The following is a 15,245-nucleotide window of genomic DNA, read 5'->3' as shown; positions in this document are numbered from 1 at the left end:
GCAATCTGGTTTCAATTTGGGACTTGAGAGAAGTAACAGTGAGGGGGTGGAGTCTAGCCTGTCAATAGGGTCATTGCCAATGGGGCCTCTGTGTGGGCATAGCCTTCTCCTGAGGATTCTGGGAACTCCCTTCTTTCCTCTTTGGAGGCAGGAGACACTCTGTCTCTGGGCTCACTCCCTTGGAGACTCTCTACTAACAAGGCACATGGCACTATGCTGATGGAAAAATTCCCCTGGAAACTGGAGACATGGAGACAGACCCCTATCAGCACTGAGATGCTTGCAATGCCACTGGATCTACAAGACTTCTCATTCACTAGCCTGTGATCTTCCTGCATTCAACACCATTGCATGTTTTTCATGAGTCTGAAGAGGACTTTAATAGATTGGTATCAGACATTTGGGCTAAGATTGGACTTATGGACTTGATCTGGACTGGGGTGGTGTGTTTTCACCCCAATGCTCAATGCTCAATTGTTCTTTTATATAAACCACTTCCTTATATACATATGTGTGTTTATTAATTTGTTTCTCTAGTCTACCCAGACTAGCACACACATATATAGCAATATTTGATGCTTACAATATTTCATGCACTGTACTGTCATTTAAATGTACTTACTCAAAAATCAATATAGGTTCTATTATTATCCCCAATGTCCAGTAGAGGACACTAAGGCCTAGAGCTTTCAGGTCACAAAGCTACAGGTCACAGAGCTGAAACATGACCTCCGTAGTTGGGTTTGTGAGATGGTACGCTTCATCATTCTATGATCCCTATAAAAATCAAAGCTACAAATATGCCACATATAGAATTTGTCCTGGATAACTGTAGATTTGATCTAATCACACATCTTATTGTATGAGGTCTTCCTTATGTAGAGCAACACTATTTTGAACATTTCAATATATATCACTATGATTTCTCATTTACACATTTGAATTTGAAGTGGTTTCTTTGTACTGTTTTTAAATTATAGTTGATAACACTCTTGTCATTTATGGAAGTATGGATTAGGAATAGATACGTTGCATATGTAAACATAACAAATATTTATAAACATCAATTTTAATGTTTTAATTAATCACTTGAGCAAGAGAATCATCATATAAGCAACAGAATTCTGGGTGTTCACTTTAAAGTTCCCATACGTCAGCAGCTCAAGAATCCCTGGGGGCTTATGCCTTCCAAAAGAATGAATCCAAGAGGAACCTGAAAAGTTCATCGTTGCTGTAGCTTATTGTTCTCACGTGACCTCCGATTTGTAGACCATATTGCCTGACACACATGAATCTGCTGTACTAAGATGTCTGTGCTGGCAAGAATCTTTGCCAGCGATTCAAGAAGACCCACTTCCCGGCCTCCTGGGCTCATATTCTCATCCCTGGTATTTGTTACTCAAGCTTCAATTAGTGTGTGAGCGTAAGAAGCCAATAGACATTTCTAAAATTGAGTACGCACCATAAAAATAAAGCCTTTTCAAATGATCACTATGACCTTCCTAGGGTCCAAGACATTTCAGTGCTCGTTTGGTTGACTGTGAATGCAGATTTTTTTTTTTAAACTAGTTGGGATTTGATACATATATCATAGCCTTCCATAGTTCAACCATGTCCAGCATGATTGTACAATTGCTACCACAATCAGTTTACAAGCATTCTTTTTCTACCTGGACTCCTTGACATTGTCTCCCTATTATCACCACCCCCACCCCCACCCTTTACCCCCGTCTTCCCGGGATCCTTATTCTACTTGCTGTCCCCACAGGTCCTTCAGTCCTGGGTCTCATAGATGGGACAACATGTAGCACAACTTCCAGAGAACTTTGGTACACAGAGGTCTGACTAACTATATCTTGTGTTTAATTTTTGGAATATTCTGAGACAACGAACATAAACTATGGAAGATATGTGGGAAATCATCTGGATAGGTAGATTCTCTTGGAAGAAGTGGAAGAGATCGTTGGTAATTCACAGTAGAAATGTGTAAAGGAAAGAGCATTAAAGACACGAAAGAAATGCAAGTTCTATAAGCAAGCCATAGACAGGAAACCACAGAAAAGATGAAACATAATTTGCTTTCTGCCTTAGGAATTATAGAGCTCAAAATGAAAAACTTTGGTGTTTTCTTCCTTTCTTTAAGTAGTGCTAAATAATGGATAATATGCTGTTGCAATTCCTCCTTAAGCTATTCAGACAGTTTATGAGTAAACATTTTATTGCTTACATCTCAATGCTAGGTTTTTATAAAAATCCGGCAGTTTCTTAGCAGATTATAATGAAAGCATTATATATTTAAGAAAACAATATTGTCCAAACATGATTTAAAACACACATACCAGGAGGGTAAGAAAAGTAAAAGAAGAGGTTATGGAGCATTCCTGTCCTCACTGTGCCTATCTCTAGCAGAGGAGGACAAAAATGGTGTGATGGAGGGCTGGGAGGGAAAAGGTAGAGAAGAAAGTGAAAGGAAATATATTAGAGGTTTATTGCTATTTCTACAAAATCCTGTTAAAGTAAAATGCATAGAGGCCACTAGAATTTGTGCATATTATGTCAGGGAATGTTAACCCCTTTTCAAAAATAGAAAATTATCAATAATTAAATACAATCAAGATTAATTTCTTGCTTACTTCATAGTTCATGTACACTGGATGCTCTCCCATAAGTAATCATTCATGGACCCAGACTTTTCTTATCTGCAATTATATTCCCATACACACACCGTGGAAGAAAAAGAACACAGTACAGACCCCCAGGAGGGTGGTCCCTAAACAGTTGTACGTCAGTTCTGCTGGTTATTCCCTGGTCCAGAATAGACCCCAGCTAAAGAAATATAACAATGAGCAATGTTTAGGAAATAGAAAGAGACTTGGTGACCATCCAGGCAGCCTTTGCTGTAGTTCGATTGCTTCAATTCAAGGACTAGTGAAATAAATGACAAAGAAGAAATATTGTTTTCTAATAAAATGGAAGTTTGTTTTGTTGAATATTTTAGACCTGAATTCTCATCATGTGTTCATCCCTCCTGATTCGTTATTGCCAAGTTGCTGTTTGATTTCTTTCTGAGGTCACTGTTACTCTGTGACTTACTCTTGCCCAAGGCACGTAAAGAAGCTCCTTGCTCTTCTCTCAGGGCTGGAACAGTAGGAAGATGCAGGGACAATGGTCCAGGACCCCACGCAAGACAAAACGTGGGGGACTTCTTATGAAGATGTTGTGCAGTTCTCTAAAGCGCTCCCTTTCACTTGTTTTGATAGGTGCCCTCGAATCGACTCCCACTCATAGCAAACCTACGTACAACACACTGAAACATCACCCAGTCTGGAACCATCGTGTTTTAAATAATATTTGCAGCCACGGCTCTTCCTCTCTTCCGCTGGCCCTCTGCTTTACCTAGATGATGTCCTTTTCCAGGGACCACTCTCTCCGATAACACACCCGAAGTATATCGGATGGAGTCTCCCCATCCTTGCTTGTAAGAAGCATGCTAACTGTACTTCTTCCAAGACAAATTTGTTCGTTTGGCAGCCATGGTACTACTTCAGGCTCTTTCTTCCGTAACCTAACAAATTAAGACAACTGGATTTGCTAATGCCTAAATTTTGTCTTGAACTTATCTTTTGATTTTAACAGCTTATGAACTATTTTCTATTCGTACGTATGCATATATTTCTATTCTTGGAAACATTTTAATGTTTTTCTTCTTTATTTCTCCTTAATTCTGATTTATTTAGTAATAATAAAAAATGAGAAATTTGAAGCCCTTTTCCTTCAAATCAAAAGTCACATTTTTATATTTTTATGCAGAGGAGAAAAGGGGATACAATTACTAAAGTAAATTTAGTTTTTGTATAAAAGAAATCTATGGTAGAACTATAATTATTATAATAGCTAGTAAATATACAGATTGTAACATGCAGCGATTTTTCAGTATGATCATTGCATACTGAAAATAGCATTAGTGCTGCTATTACTAGAACCAATTTACCATGGTTTTTACTATGTAAAATATTAGTTACTCTATTTTTCATGTAATAACTATGTTTTGTTATGGTTTTATGACAAAACTAGAATGCTATTATAATGAATTTTATTAAGTTGTACTCTTAAGTGGTAGAGAGGGAATGCTAGCTTATTTTCTAGCTTGACATTGCACTTAGAATATGGCCCAGAGCATAGTCCTTGAGCTTCTAACGTGTTTGTTTTCCACTAGGGAAAACGGTACTCATTAAAATGATAATCCCATGAGAAAATATAATATAAAATCCAATACTAATTAATAACCCTTAGATACAATTGACTAAGGTAAAATAATCACTCTCTGCTATTGAGTATAACTTGGAATACGTTCCTTCACTATAAGTCAATTAAGTCTTCATAATAAAACATATAACTTATTAAACATTAAATAATGAAATAGTGGGGCAGAGAATAGACCAGAGAAGACTCAGGAAGTCTTTAACCTTGTTCCTTTTCTGCCGCAAACTTTTCACTTTGTTTTATGTCTTTGAACTTCATTTGGTTCCCCTCCCATTTGAAGGTCTGATTCGGTCACTAGTTCATCATTTTAAGATATTATACTTTTATATATTCTAAATTAAAACAAAGGTATTTTAAAGTCACAAACCATACACTGAAATATCATGATTATAAATAAAATTGCCAAGAATTATCCAACAAATATAAAAGTTGTTATTTTTTTCCGTTTTCTTGGACTTGACAATGGCTACATTTCCTTTTATGAGTGAGATAATTGATGTTGACATGTCTTTCTTATTTATTTCTTTGTTTTTCTTCTTTATTTCTCCTTATTCTAAATTACTTAGAAATAATAAAAAACAAGATATTTGAAGCCTCATACTTCAAATCAAAAGTCACACTTCTACATTTCTATGCAGAGGAGGAAAAGATTACAATTACTAGAGTAAATTAATAAATCACTACTGTATACAGATGGAGGATGGAGGGGCCTTGGTGGTGTAGGGGCTACACATTGGGCTGTTGCTGACTGCATGATCATTAGTTCAAAATCACCAGCTGCTCTGTGGGAAAATGATGGGCGTTTCAGCTCCGGTAAACAGGTACAGTTTCAGAAAATCACAGGGACAATTTTACCCCATCCTACAGGGTCATTATGAGTTGGCATCGACTCATGGAAGTGACTGAGATATATAGATAGCAAAGAGTTAGTAGTCAGAGTTAGTAGTCATTACTCTATATAAATAAACAAAATGGTAGTCTGCGATGAGACCAGAAAGCATTAACCCATGTGCCCCATCTAAAGTTTAGAACCTTTAGGGAGAAAGATGGATAGAAACCAATGCACCCACCATATTTCTGAATTTTTTGGTGTGTAAGTGGTTCTGATCAAATGCATTGTCTGTCCCTCTTTCCAGCTCTGAATTCAGACAGCCCAGCAATCTTTTATGACTGGGCAGCACTTCCTACATGGAAGATGGGTGGAAAATATATTCTGAAGAAAGAAAGCACAAGCAAACCACTGTCATCGAGTCAATTCTGACTCCTAGTGACCCAGAGGGCAGAGTAGAAGTGCCCCTGGGTCTTCGGAGGCTGTAACTTTATGGGAGTAGAACAGTTGGTAGATTCGAACTGCTAACTCTAGGAATAACAGCCCACTGCATAATCTGCCACATCACCCGGACTCTCTAAATGGATTAGAGGGACAGAGTCAAGCATGGGGAGGGATATCTTTGAAACTTATCAATCAGATAAGGAAATATGAAGAGTTGTGCTTTTTCAAGTTGATTCTACTCATGGCAACCCCATGTAGGCAGAGTGGAACGACACTACAACAGCTGGGACCCTTTGGAAGTGCGTTGTCAACTTTACTCTGAGTGGATTTGAACAACCAACCCCCACTCCACCCCAATAGCACAGCATTTAACTATTTGAGCTACTCATGTATCCCTTTATAAAGAATAAAAATAAGCTAATTATTGCCTCCCCATTACAACCGGAAGGAAAATATAGGAGGAGAGAATTTTCTACCATTTCTTTCTAAAACAACTTGTAGGAAGATAAATGGTTGTAGCATAAGACTGTTAGGTTTGAAATCTATCTCTGTTTTGTATCAAGCGTATTTCCTTAGCCAAGCCACTTGTACCTCCAAACCTCGTTTAAAAATGAGGATGAAAGGATCCACCGCCTTGCTAAGGAGAACAGAAGCAATGAGTGCACAAACCCTAACATTTTACTCCTAAGCATCGAGGAATGCTGAATTTCCCACTTCACTTTAAACTCCTTAAGAACAGGAACGAAACCTGTATCTCAATTAGTACATAGAGAAAATGCTTCATATATATTTAAAATAAAATGTTGGCAAAATAATATATATGGCACTTATTTGAGGGAAAGGTAATTAAAATTATTTTTTAAACATTAGCTAATAACACATGGTCAAGAGATTAGATTTCCTTTACTGGGGGTTTACTTTAGGTTCTGTTTGAAGACATGGGAATTGTGGATGTTTGACAGAAGAGTTGGACCGCACATAATTCGCATACATGGTGTTTGAGACTTTCAATAGGGTCAGAATAGTAAGGAAACCAAAGGAATGCAGATTCAGGAGTTCATTGTACCTTATTTATTTGAAGATTAATGAGGAACAGAAAAAATATAGAGAAAATGACTCAGGTTTCCCGTTTGAATGATAATGATGAGTTTAGCTAGTACTACTATTAATTAAGATGACATAATTTAAGAACAAGGACAACATGGTTGAAAATGGAAGGCAAACTATTACCAATCAGCCTTGGCATGAAGGTAAGACAACAAATATTGTTCCTAGCGTTTCAAATCTTAAAGTGTTGCTGTTAAGAGCTGTGGTGTCAGTTTGAATTCATAGTGGCCCTGTGTACTACAGAACAGAGCAACCCTGGGTCCTGTGCCAACCTCACAACTGTCGTCATGTCTAAGCCCATTGTTATAGCCATTGTGTCAATCCGTCTTGCTGAGGTCTTCCTCGTTTTTACCGCCCATCTGCTTTACCAGGACAGGTCTCTCCTGATAACATGTTCAAAGTGTGGGCGATACATTTTTCACATTCTTTCGTCTGCAGAGCGTGCTGGTTGTACTTTCTCTAAGACATATTTGTTTGTACTTTTGGAGTCCATTCTTCTTCTTCTTCTTTTCTTTTTTTTTTGGGGGGGGGGATGGGAGGAGGCGGTAGGCACCGAAACAAAGCTATGTCAAGTATATTACTGAGTAAACTTGTCTGAAGACATCTACTGCTCATCTGATTAAACATGATTTGTTTGAAATAAACTCATTCATATATGAACTCAACATGGAGGGGGGGATACTTTTGTGTCCTGGAATAAAACAATTTTGAGATCAGGGAACATAACAATTTTTTTTAAAGCAAAACTCAAGTGGTCATTTTCCCAAATCATTGTAGCTTTGCATCAAGTTTATAGAAATACTACTCACCAAAAACTAATTTTTTAAGAAATTTCCACATGAATCAGCTGTTTAAAGAAAGTTTGGCAAGTCCTCAAATAAGAGCCAAAAGAAGAAAGACTATCGGTCTCAATGAGTCTAGAAATGAAATCCAGAAACTGGTGGAAGAAAATAGTAAAATTACCATTGATGAACTAGCTTCTGTAGTTGGAATCTCACATGATGGGACACTTTAATTTTATGCAAACATCTTGGTCTCATTAGATATTCAGCTGGATGTGTGCCCAAAGTGTTGTACAATGCCCAGCTAGCTTAACAAGCCCCTCTTTTCATTCGTCTGTTAAAGCAAGATTGAAGCAAATCACGTTGATTTTATGGAACAAATTGTGACCAGGGAGGAGATGTGGATCTACTATTATAGTCCACACTGGAAGGTACCATCAAAACAGTAGTTTTTAAGTTGCTCTGCTGGGCCAGAGAGGTCAATTCAGAAAGTTATAACAATTGTTTTATTTTAGAATTTCAAAGGGGTCATCCTGGTAAAATTTCTTGAAAGACATAAGAATATAATAGGGGCTTAGAAGATGTTTTCAGAAAACCGAGAGCTACATTGGTGAGAAAAAGGTCAGGTAAGTTGTCCCAAGGAATTTTTCCTTTAAAACGCACCCACTAATTCCTCTACATTAGCAAAAGCTATTCTACGAGGATTTTGTTAGAAAATCTGACCTCATTCAACCTACATCCCTGTTCTTACATTTTCAGATTTCTTGTTGCTTCCCAAGCTCAAAGAACATTGAAAAGGGGTGTGAATTGAGTCATTAGACTAGGATACCAAAACTGCCATTTGACTTGGTATGAATTGAACAATGTGGGACAGACAATATTGTCTGCAAATGTGGCTAGGCCTCAATGGAGGCTATGCTGACAAACAAGAACTTCACAGACTGATAATTTTGTTTCATAAAATTCCTGTGAATTTGTGGCAGTACTTTTACCTATCTTGTGTGTGTTGTTTGGGATGAATAGTAACAAATACAATGATATATTTGAGTCTAGGAGAGAGCTTACAGCATAGCTCATGTGTCTGCGGAGCACTGGAAATACACGGCAATTGGTCCGGTGTGAAATTTGCCCTTACGAGAAAACACACACCAGATTTTGACAGCTTAGACAGAACACAGTGCTGTGTTATCCAATACCTCAATAATGACTACAGTGATTGTATTTTGAAATGAAAATAGTTTCCCTATTTTGAGATAAAGAAAACATAATTTTAAAATTAATTTAATGCTTGCTCTTAAATTTTCTTTAAATGTAGCTAACAGAAAATTTTAAATTACAGATATAGTTTGCCTTATAGTTCCATTAGAAGGTTTGGAATAACATATTGACAGAAGGAGTAATCTATTGACAGAAGGAATAATTGAGGTCTTTCTATTCAATTTGATTTTCCTTTATTAATTTAAGAATTATATATATTGCCCAAAACCAGTTATTATGAATAAATATTTTTATAAAATGGAATTGTATGTTTTCATTGAACAATTTTAAAATAATCGTTAATAATTACTTTTAACCATGTCATTGACATACAATTCATGTGTCATATATTTCAATAGTTGAGTCATAACCATGAGTCATGCAACAGTCACTACAATCAATTCCAGTCCTTTCTTCTTCCTTGTAATCCTTGTTGTTAGCTCCCATCTCCTGCCAGCCTCCTGGGTCTATACCTTTCAATCTATTCATCCAGTTGTCTCTATAGGCTTACTTAATCTGTTTTTTCATATATAGAAAAATTGTTCAAAATCAAGGCAGAATATAAGTAATTGGCCCAACAGTGATACAATGAAACCAAGAAAAACCTCAACTAATAAAAAAGTTGAAGATATTAAAAACAAGCAGTTAATCAAGGCAGAATACAAGTAATTGACCCAACAGTGATACAATGAAACCAAGAAAAACCTCACCTAATAAAAAAGTTGAAGATATTAAAAACTGGAGCAGTTATACAGATTGGATCAAGAGGGAGCTCTCTGGCAAGACAATTATCATTGCAATAATCTACCCTGCAGTGTGCTCTTTCTAGCAACAAGGCCCTTCCCATTTCTGGGCCACAGCCAGAGGGGATTGACCAGGGCTTCCTCTGGATGGAGGCCCTGCAAATGAGTTTTGAGCTCCTACTGTTACCCTCAGCCTTCCACAAAGCAAGTGTGCAGAATTTAAGTTCTAATTATCATTCCCTCCTTCACTTTAGCTTTTATTGTTTACAATTCTTGGATCACCCAGGCGGCTGTGCTTCTTCCATGTGGACTTAGCTGATGTTCCATTTAGATGGCTGCTTGTATTAAGACAAGCCTTTAGGACCTCAGACTATTCTTTCTGACAGTCAGGCACCATCTGCTTTTTTCACCATGCTTTGCTACAACACAGATATCTTCTGTGATCACTTTGTAGATGGAAGATTAAGCAGGGCCATGTCATAAGAACTAATTGTTTTTAGATTGGGGCTACAACTAAGTGCAAGCTCAAAATCCATTCATATATTTACAATTTATATATGTCCATGGTTCACTTTAAAGACATTATTAGTTTATTGATAGATATTATAAATGATTCCAATAGGAGATATGGTAGTTTTGTTGGTACTATCATTAGTTTGGCCACTGGTATAAAATTTAAAATATTGTCAAGAGAAGGAACATATACATGTATAGGACAGGATTTTAGACCACATAGTACATGGATTATTGATTTGCACAGATTAACAATTTAGGTTATTGGACACTAGATTTACCTTGAGAGTTGGAGATAGGTCAATACTTTCATTAATGCTCTTTCACTAAGGCAAAGAGAATCATTTTAGCATTAGGCACATGGGAGTTTTTCAGTTTCTTTAATCTGATACCCGTGTGTTTAAGATAAAGTATAGTTCACTTAGGAGTTCCAAATGGAATCCTTGTGATGTAGTCTATAAGGGATGTTTTATACCTTGAAAGGACAGAGTTTAAAGTCCTGGTTTTCTATAATGCGGATAGCCATACATAGGTCAAAAGTGCCAAATTAGCATATGCTACTGACTTTATTCCTCCTTTGTTGGTCTATATACTTCATGTTGATTGTTTTTCCCAATGGCATGCTGCCCCATCCTGCTTATCCATCAATGGAAGCACAGTCGCCTTCTCCAGGTCAGCCATGGCCTCCACCCTGCCACTCCTGACATGGGTTTTCAGTAAGGTTCACTAATTACTCTTGTAGCAGTGTGCATTAATTCAGGGTGACTACATAGTAATGTTATGTGGCAGAAGCTTATTGCTCTTTTCCCCTCTCTACACATACAGGAAACTGACCCGGTTGAGGTGATGCTGCCTCTGCTGGGGTGTTTTTTTAAGATGAACAAATAAGGGGATGTTATATGGTTCATGAGCTCTAGACAGTGTCTTAACTCATTGCCTTAGAAACAGGAATGCAAGATTAATAACTAGAGAGCAGGAACTTGACTTTGTCTTGGTGTTTATTTTTATAGTAGTATTCCCATACACTATTGTCCCTTTTGCGATGGGCTGATTTTACTCAGCCTCATGGATTCCAGGTCCATTCACATCACGAGGTGTTTCATGGTTTCATCGCTGGTTTTCAGGGATGCACAGTTTTCCATTGTCTGTTTGTAACAGTTTCTTTATCCATTCTTCCTCGGATGGCTATTCAGGCTATTTCCAGTTCTTATTATTGGGAATTGTGCTACAATAAACATGGAAGAGAATACTGCTGCTCGTATTTTGTCTTTTACTTCTTTGGGGTATGTGCCCAGTAGTATATGCTGAAGTGTGTGAGACCTCCATTCCCAGTTGTTTTCGGTCGTGCCATATCGCTTTCCATAGAGGTTGTACATGTTTATCAGTCCACCAGCAGAGCAAACGCATTCCAGTTTCTCTACATCTTCTCCAGCATTTGTTATTTTCTGTTTTTTTTAATTAGACTATCATTGTGAGTGTAAGGTGGTAGATCTCATCAGGCAGTATCTCTCATCATATGAAGATTACATTTTAGTTAAATGAATGACTGTGAAAACATGTATAAAGCTAAGTTTACAGAGTAACAAATGTGTATTGTTTCTTTCTAAAATTTGTATGAATTTTAAAAATTGATATGAATTCTGTGCTGGCCTATAAGTTACTATAGTGCATAGATTGTGACTCTGAGCTACACTGCATCAAACATTGTGTGTGTATGTGTGTGTGTGTCTACAGATAGACATGATAGCTGCTATCTTTTATGCACATGTTTTCCTCTCTGGATACTTTATAATGAATCATTGGTTTCTGATCTTAATACTTTGAATGTATTCTTCCTAAGAAAAGAAAGCAAGGTTACTAAGGATTTTTTTTTCTTCTTTCTACAAGAGGAATTAGGAAACAGTTCAAGGATGGAAAATGATCATTTTTGAACCCTAAATTAAATTGTATAGTACATATATCAAATGGAAGAAGTGTAAGTATCAGCCAGTCAAATGTCTTTAAGTTATTAGTTTTCACTTGAAGTTAAAATGTTTAAAAAAATCCCATTCTTTTACTCTTTCTTATCAGAATATCCAGAAAAAAATTCAGAATGAATGTTGTAGCATGAATAAAATCTGCTCCGTCACATTTGACTTCTTTTTTCTTTAATACTAGATGTCTGTGGCAAAAGACATCGTTTCACTCTATTGTCAATATTGCCTTATGCCAAATTATCTTTTGCTCTAATATGTACTAGTTTGCATGTTAAATCTTACAGAAGAAGAAATTGCAACTTATAAAATTCTTATAAAATAATCCCTGGGACAGAAATTCTTATCTCATGTTTTTATTTAAAGAGAAATACGTTAATACACGTTCCTCTTCATATTCAGCACATACATTTTCTGTGTTATTGGCAAGAGAGAAGCATGATTATACGATTATATTAATAATGACTTACCATTTTCAATAGCAGCTTTGATTTTGATCATTAAAAAAACAAATTAACCAAAATTCTTATCATATAGGGATGTTAGCATTGAACTGGTCAAGATAGCAAAGTACTTCAAAACTAATATATTTATATTCTTGAAAGATTAGTTAAGAGGGAAATGATGGTTCAGTGATAAAATTCTTACTTTTCATATGGAAAACCTATGTCTGATGCCCGGCCAACACACTTCAGGTGCAGTCACCATCCATCTGTCAATGGAGGCTTTCTGTTGCTGTGATGCTGAACGGGTCCCAATGCACTTCAAACCTGTCATGGACTAGGATGTATAGCTTGAGGAAAGCAGTTCATGAAAACCTTATGATTCACAGAAATTCCATCCGAAACCCTTCACGGAGATGGAGCAGAACTAGGTAATGTTTAATTGCATGGTGCGGGGGTCCTCAGGAGGGGGTCAAATCAACATTAGGAAACAACAGCAACAAATATTAGTATAAAGCTACAAGCAACACTATCTAGATCATTTCTTTTTATAAAATATGTCTGTTTTCTGCTCCAGTGTATTTGTTTTCCAGGGACTCGTCATCTAATGCGCATCTCTGAATTTAAACATACAGACATTTTATGTGGAGAGATTCCTTTAGTTATATAGCTTTTTTGGGGTGTGTGTGTGTGTAATTCCCTAAATTACAGAAACTGGGAACATGAAAGGAGAGTGTGATTTATTTTATAAAAAGAAACACAAAATTTCTTATGATTCACATAAATGAATATTGAATACTGGATGAGGAACCCTCATGTCACAAATGCAATTAAATATGAAAGATTTCTAGATTTTTCCCAACTTTGGTAACATTTGAATAACAAACTAATCTGTTGCTATTACCAAATCCTTGACAAGCCTGGTTCCTCTATGATCCTATATTGTATCCAGTGTAGGCACCCAATAGACATACAACTGCAAACTTTTAAAACATAACAATAATAACAACATATAACAGATAGAAAAAAATAGAAAATATGCTTTTAATCTGTTCAGCTTTGATGTCCTAAGTTGCCATAATTGACATAATATTCTAGGTTAACATGTTTTTATCCAATGTAATTATGAATAAAGCAATTAAAGATTAATATATCCTGCATAACAGTTCATTTCAAAAGGATCACTTCATATTTTCAATGAACATATGGGCAAGTTTATTTTGTTTTGTTTTAAACAATTTTACTTCAGCATATTGTCCACATAAAGTTATTTTTGCTAAATAACAATATAAACACATGTGGGTTGTGGTGATAAATTCTGTTAACATGAGAAAAAATAACCTAAATATGAAAAGCAATTCTCTGTTTCAGGAGAAACAGTAAGGGCTAGAATATGTCTGACGTTATGACCCTGAGATAAAACTCCTTCTTTGAGAGAGGCTATATTGACTGCAGGCTTCTGCATTCCCCATAGATCACAACTAGTGATTCTGTCTGATCCAGAATCCAGGTATCCAGATACCCTGTCCACTGCCCTAAGCCTAGATCCCCTTATCCTCCCTCCTAGCACCTTTCCAGGTGATCCTTCATCCTGGGAATTTTTGTTTTCTGGCCATTCTGAAATGATGGAAGGATCTTTTATGAGAATGAGGGAAATACAATAGATTTTACACATGAACTCACTTGGCCATAGGTTTCCTGTGCTGCCTCTGATTGGATACTGCAAAGACAGGTTTTCAGATAGATCTGAATTTAGAGTTAACAAGTGATCCTCTGCCTCAATTAAGTGCCCCTATTTTATTTTTGTCCTGCTTTCTTCCTTTTCCCATTGTTACATTGCATACAGTTACATGTGTGAGTAATGCCACTGTGGATCCCTAAGTCGTCCTGGCTTCAGTTTGAAATTGATCAAACAAGCAATCAAGATGTATTAATAATTATTGACCACTAAAATGAAAAAATTTGAAACAAAAAGGAAGAAACAGTAGATTAAAAATAAATAAAGCTGGAAATCCCATGATAAAATGTTGCAAGACCAATGCCTGGTTCATAACAAATACCTTTTTTAACAGCTCAAAAGCAACCACAGTCATATTCCTTGTTGGAAGGGATCCATGTCCCTTACAGAACAGAGGTTCAGGCCAGACTCAGAAGAGGATGTGGAACTGGCATGTGAATGCTGATGTTAGCTGGATCCTGACCGAGAGCAAAGACTAGCAGAAAGATGCTTGCTGTGTTTTATTGACTATGAAAAGACATTTGACTTTGTGGGTCATAACAAACTTTGGAAACCCTTGAGAAAAATGAGAATTCCAGAAAACTTCATTGTGTTTGTATGGAACTTGTACGTGGATCAAGAGGTAGCTGTGGAGACAGAACTAGGGAATGCTCATGGTTTAAGATCAGGAAAGGTGTGCATTAAGGTTGTCTCCTTTAACCATACAATGACATTCAACATATTCAGTCTATATGCTGAGCAATTCAACAGAGAAGCTGGCTTATATGAAGCAGAATATGGCATCAGGATTGGAGGGAGACTTAACAGCCACAATATGTAGATGGCACAACCTTGTTTACTGAAAGTGAGAAAGAGTGGAAGCACTTGCTGATGAAGATCAAGTAATGTAGCTTTCCATATGGATTGCCACTCAATGTAAAGAAGACCAAATCCTCACAAGTGGCCAACAGGTAAGATCAGGATAAATGGTGAAAATTTGAAGTTGTCAAAGATCTAATGTTATTGGGATTCACAGTCTATGCTAATGGAAGCAGTAGTCAAGAAATCAAAAGAGGAGTTCCATTGGGTAAATATGTTGACAAGGACCTCTTTAGAGTATAGAAAAGCAAGGATGATACTTTGAATGCTAAGATGCACCAGACACAAGCCATGG

The sequence above is a fragment of the Echinops telfairi genome, unplaced genomic scaffold (genome assembly GCF_000313985.2).
Source record: "Echinops telfairi isolate 266 unplaced genomic scaffold, ASM31398v2 ScPeMD7_1;HRSCAF=3_0, whole genome shotgun sequence".
In the NCBI taxonomy this organism is placed as follows: Eukaryota; Metazoa; Chordata; class Mammalia; order Afrosoricida; family Tenrecidae; genus Echinops; species Echinops telfairi.
This window is presented reverse-complemented; position numbering follows the sequence as displayed.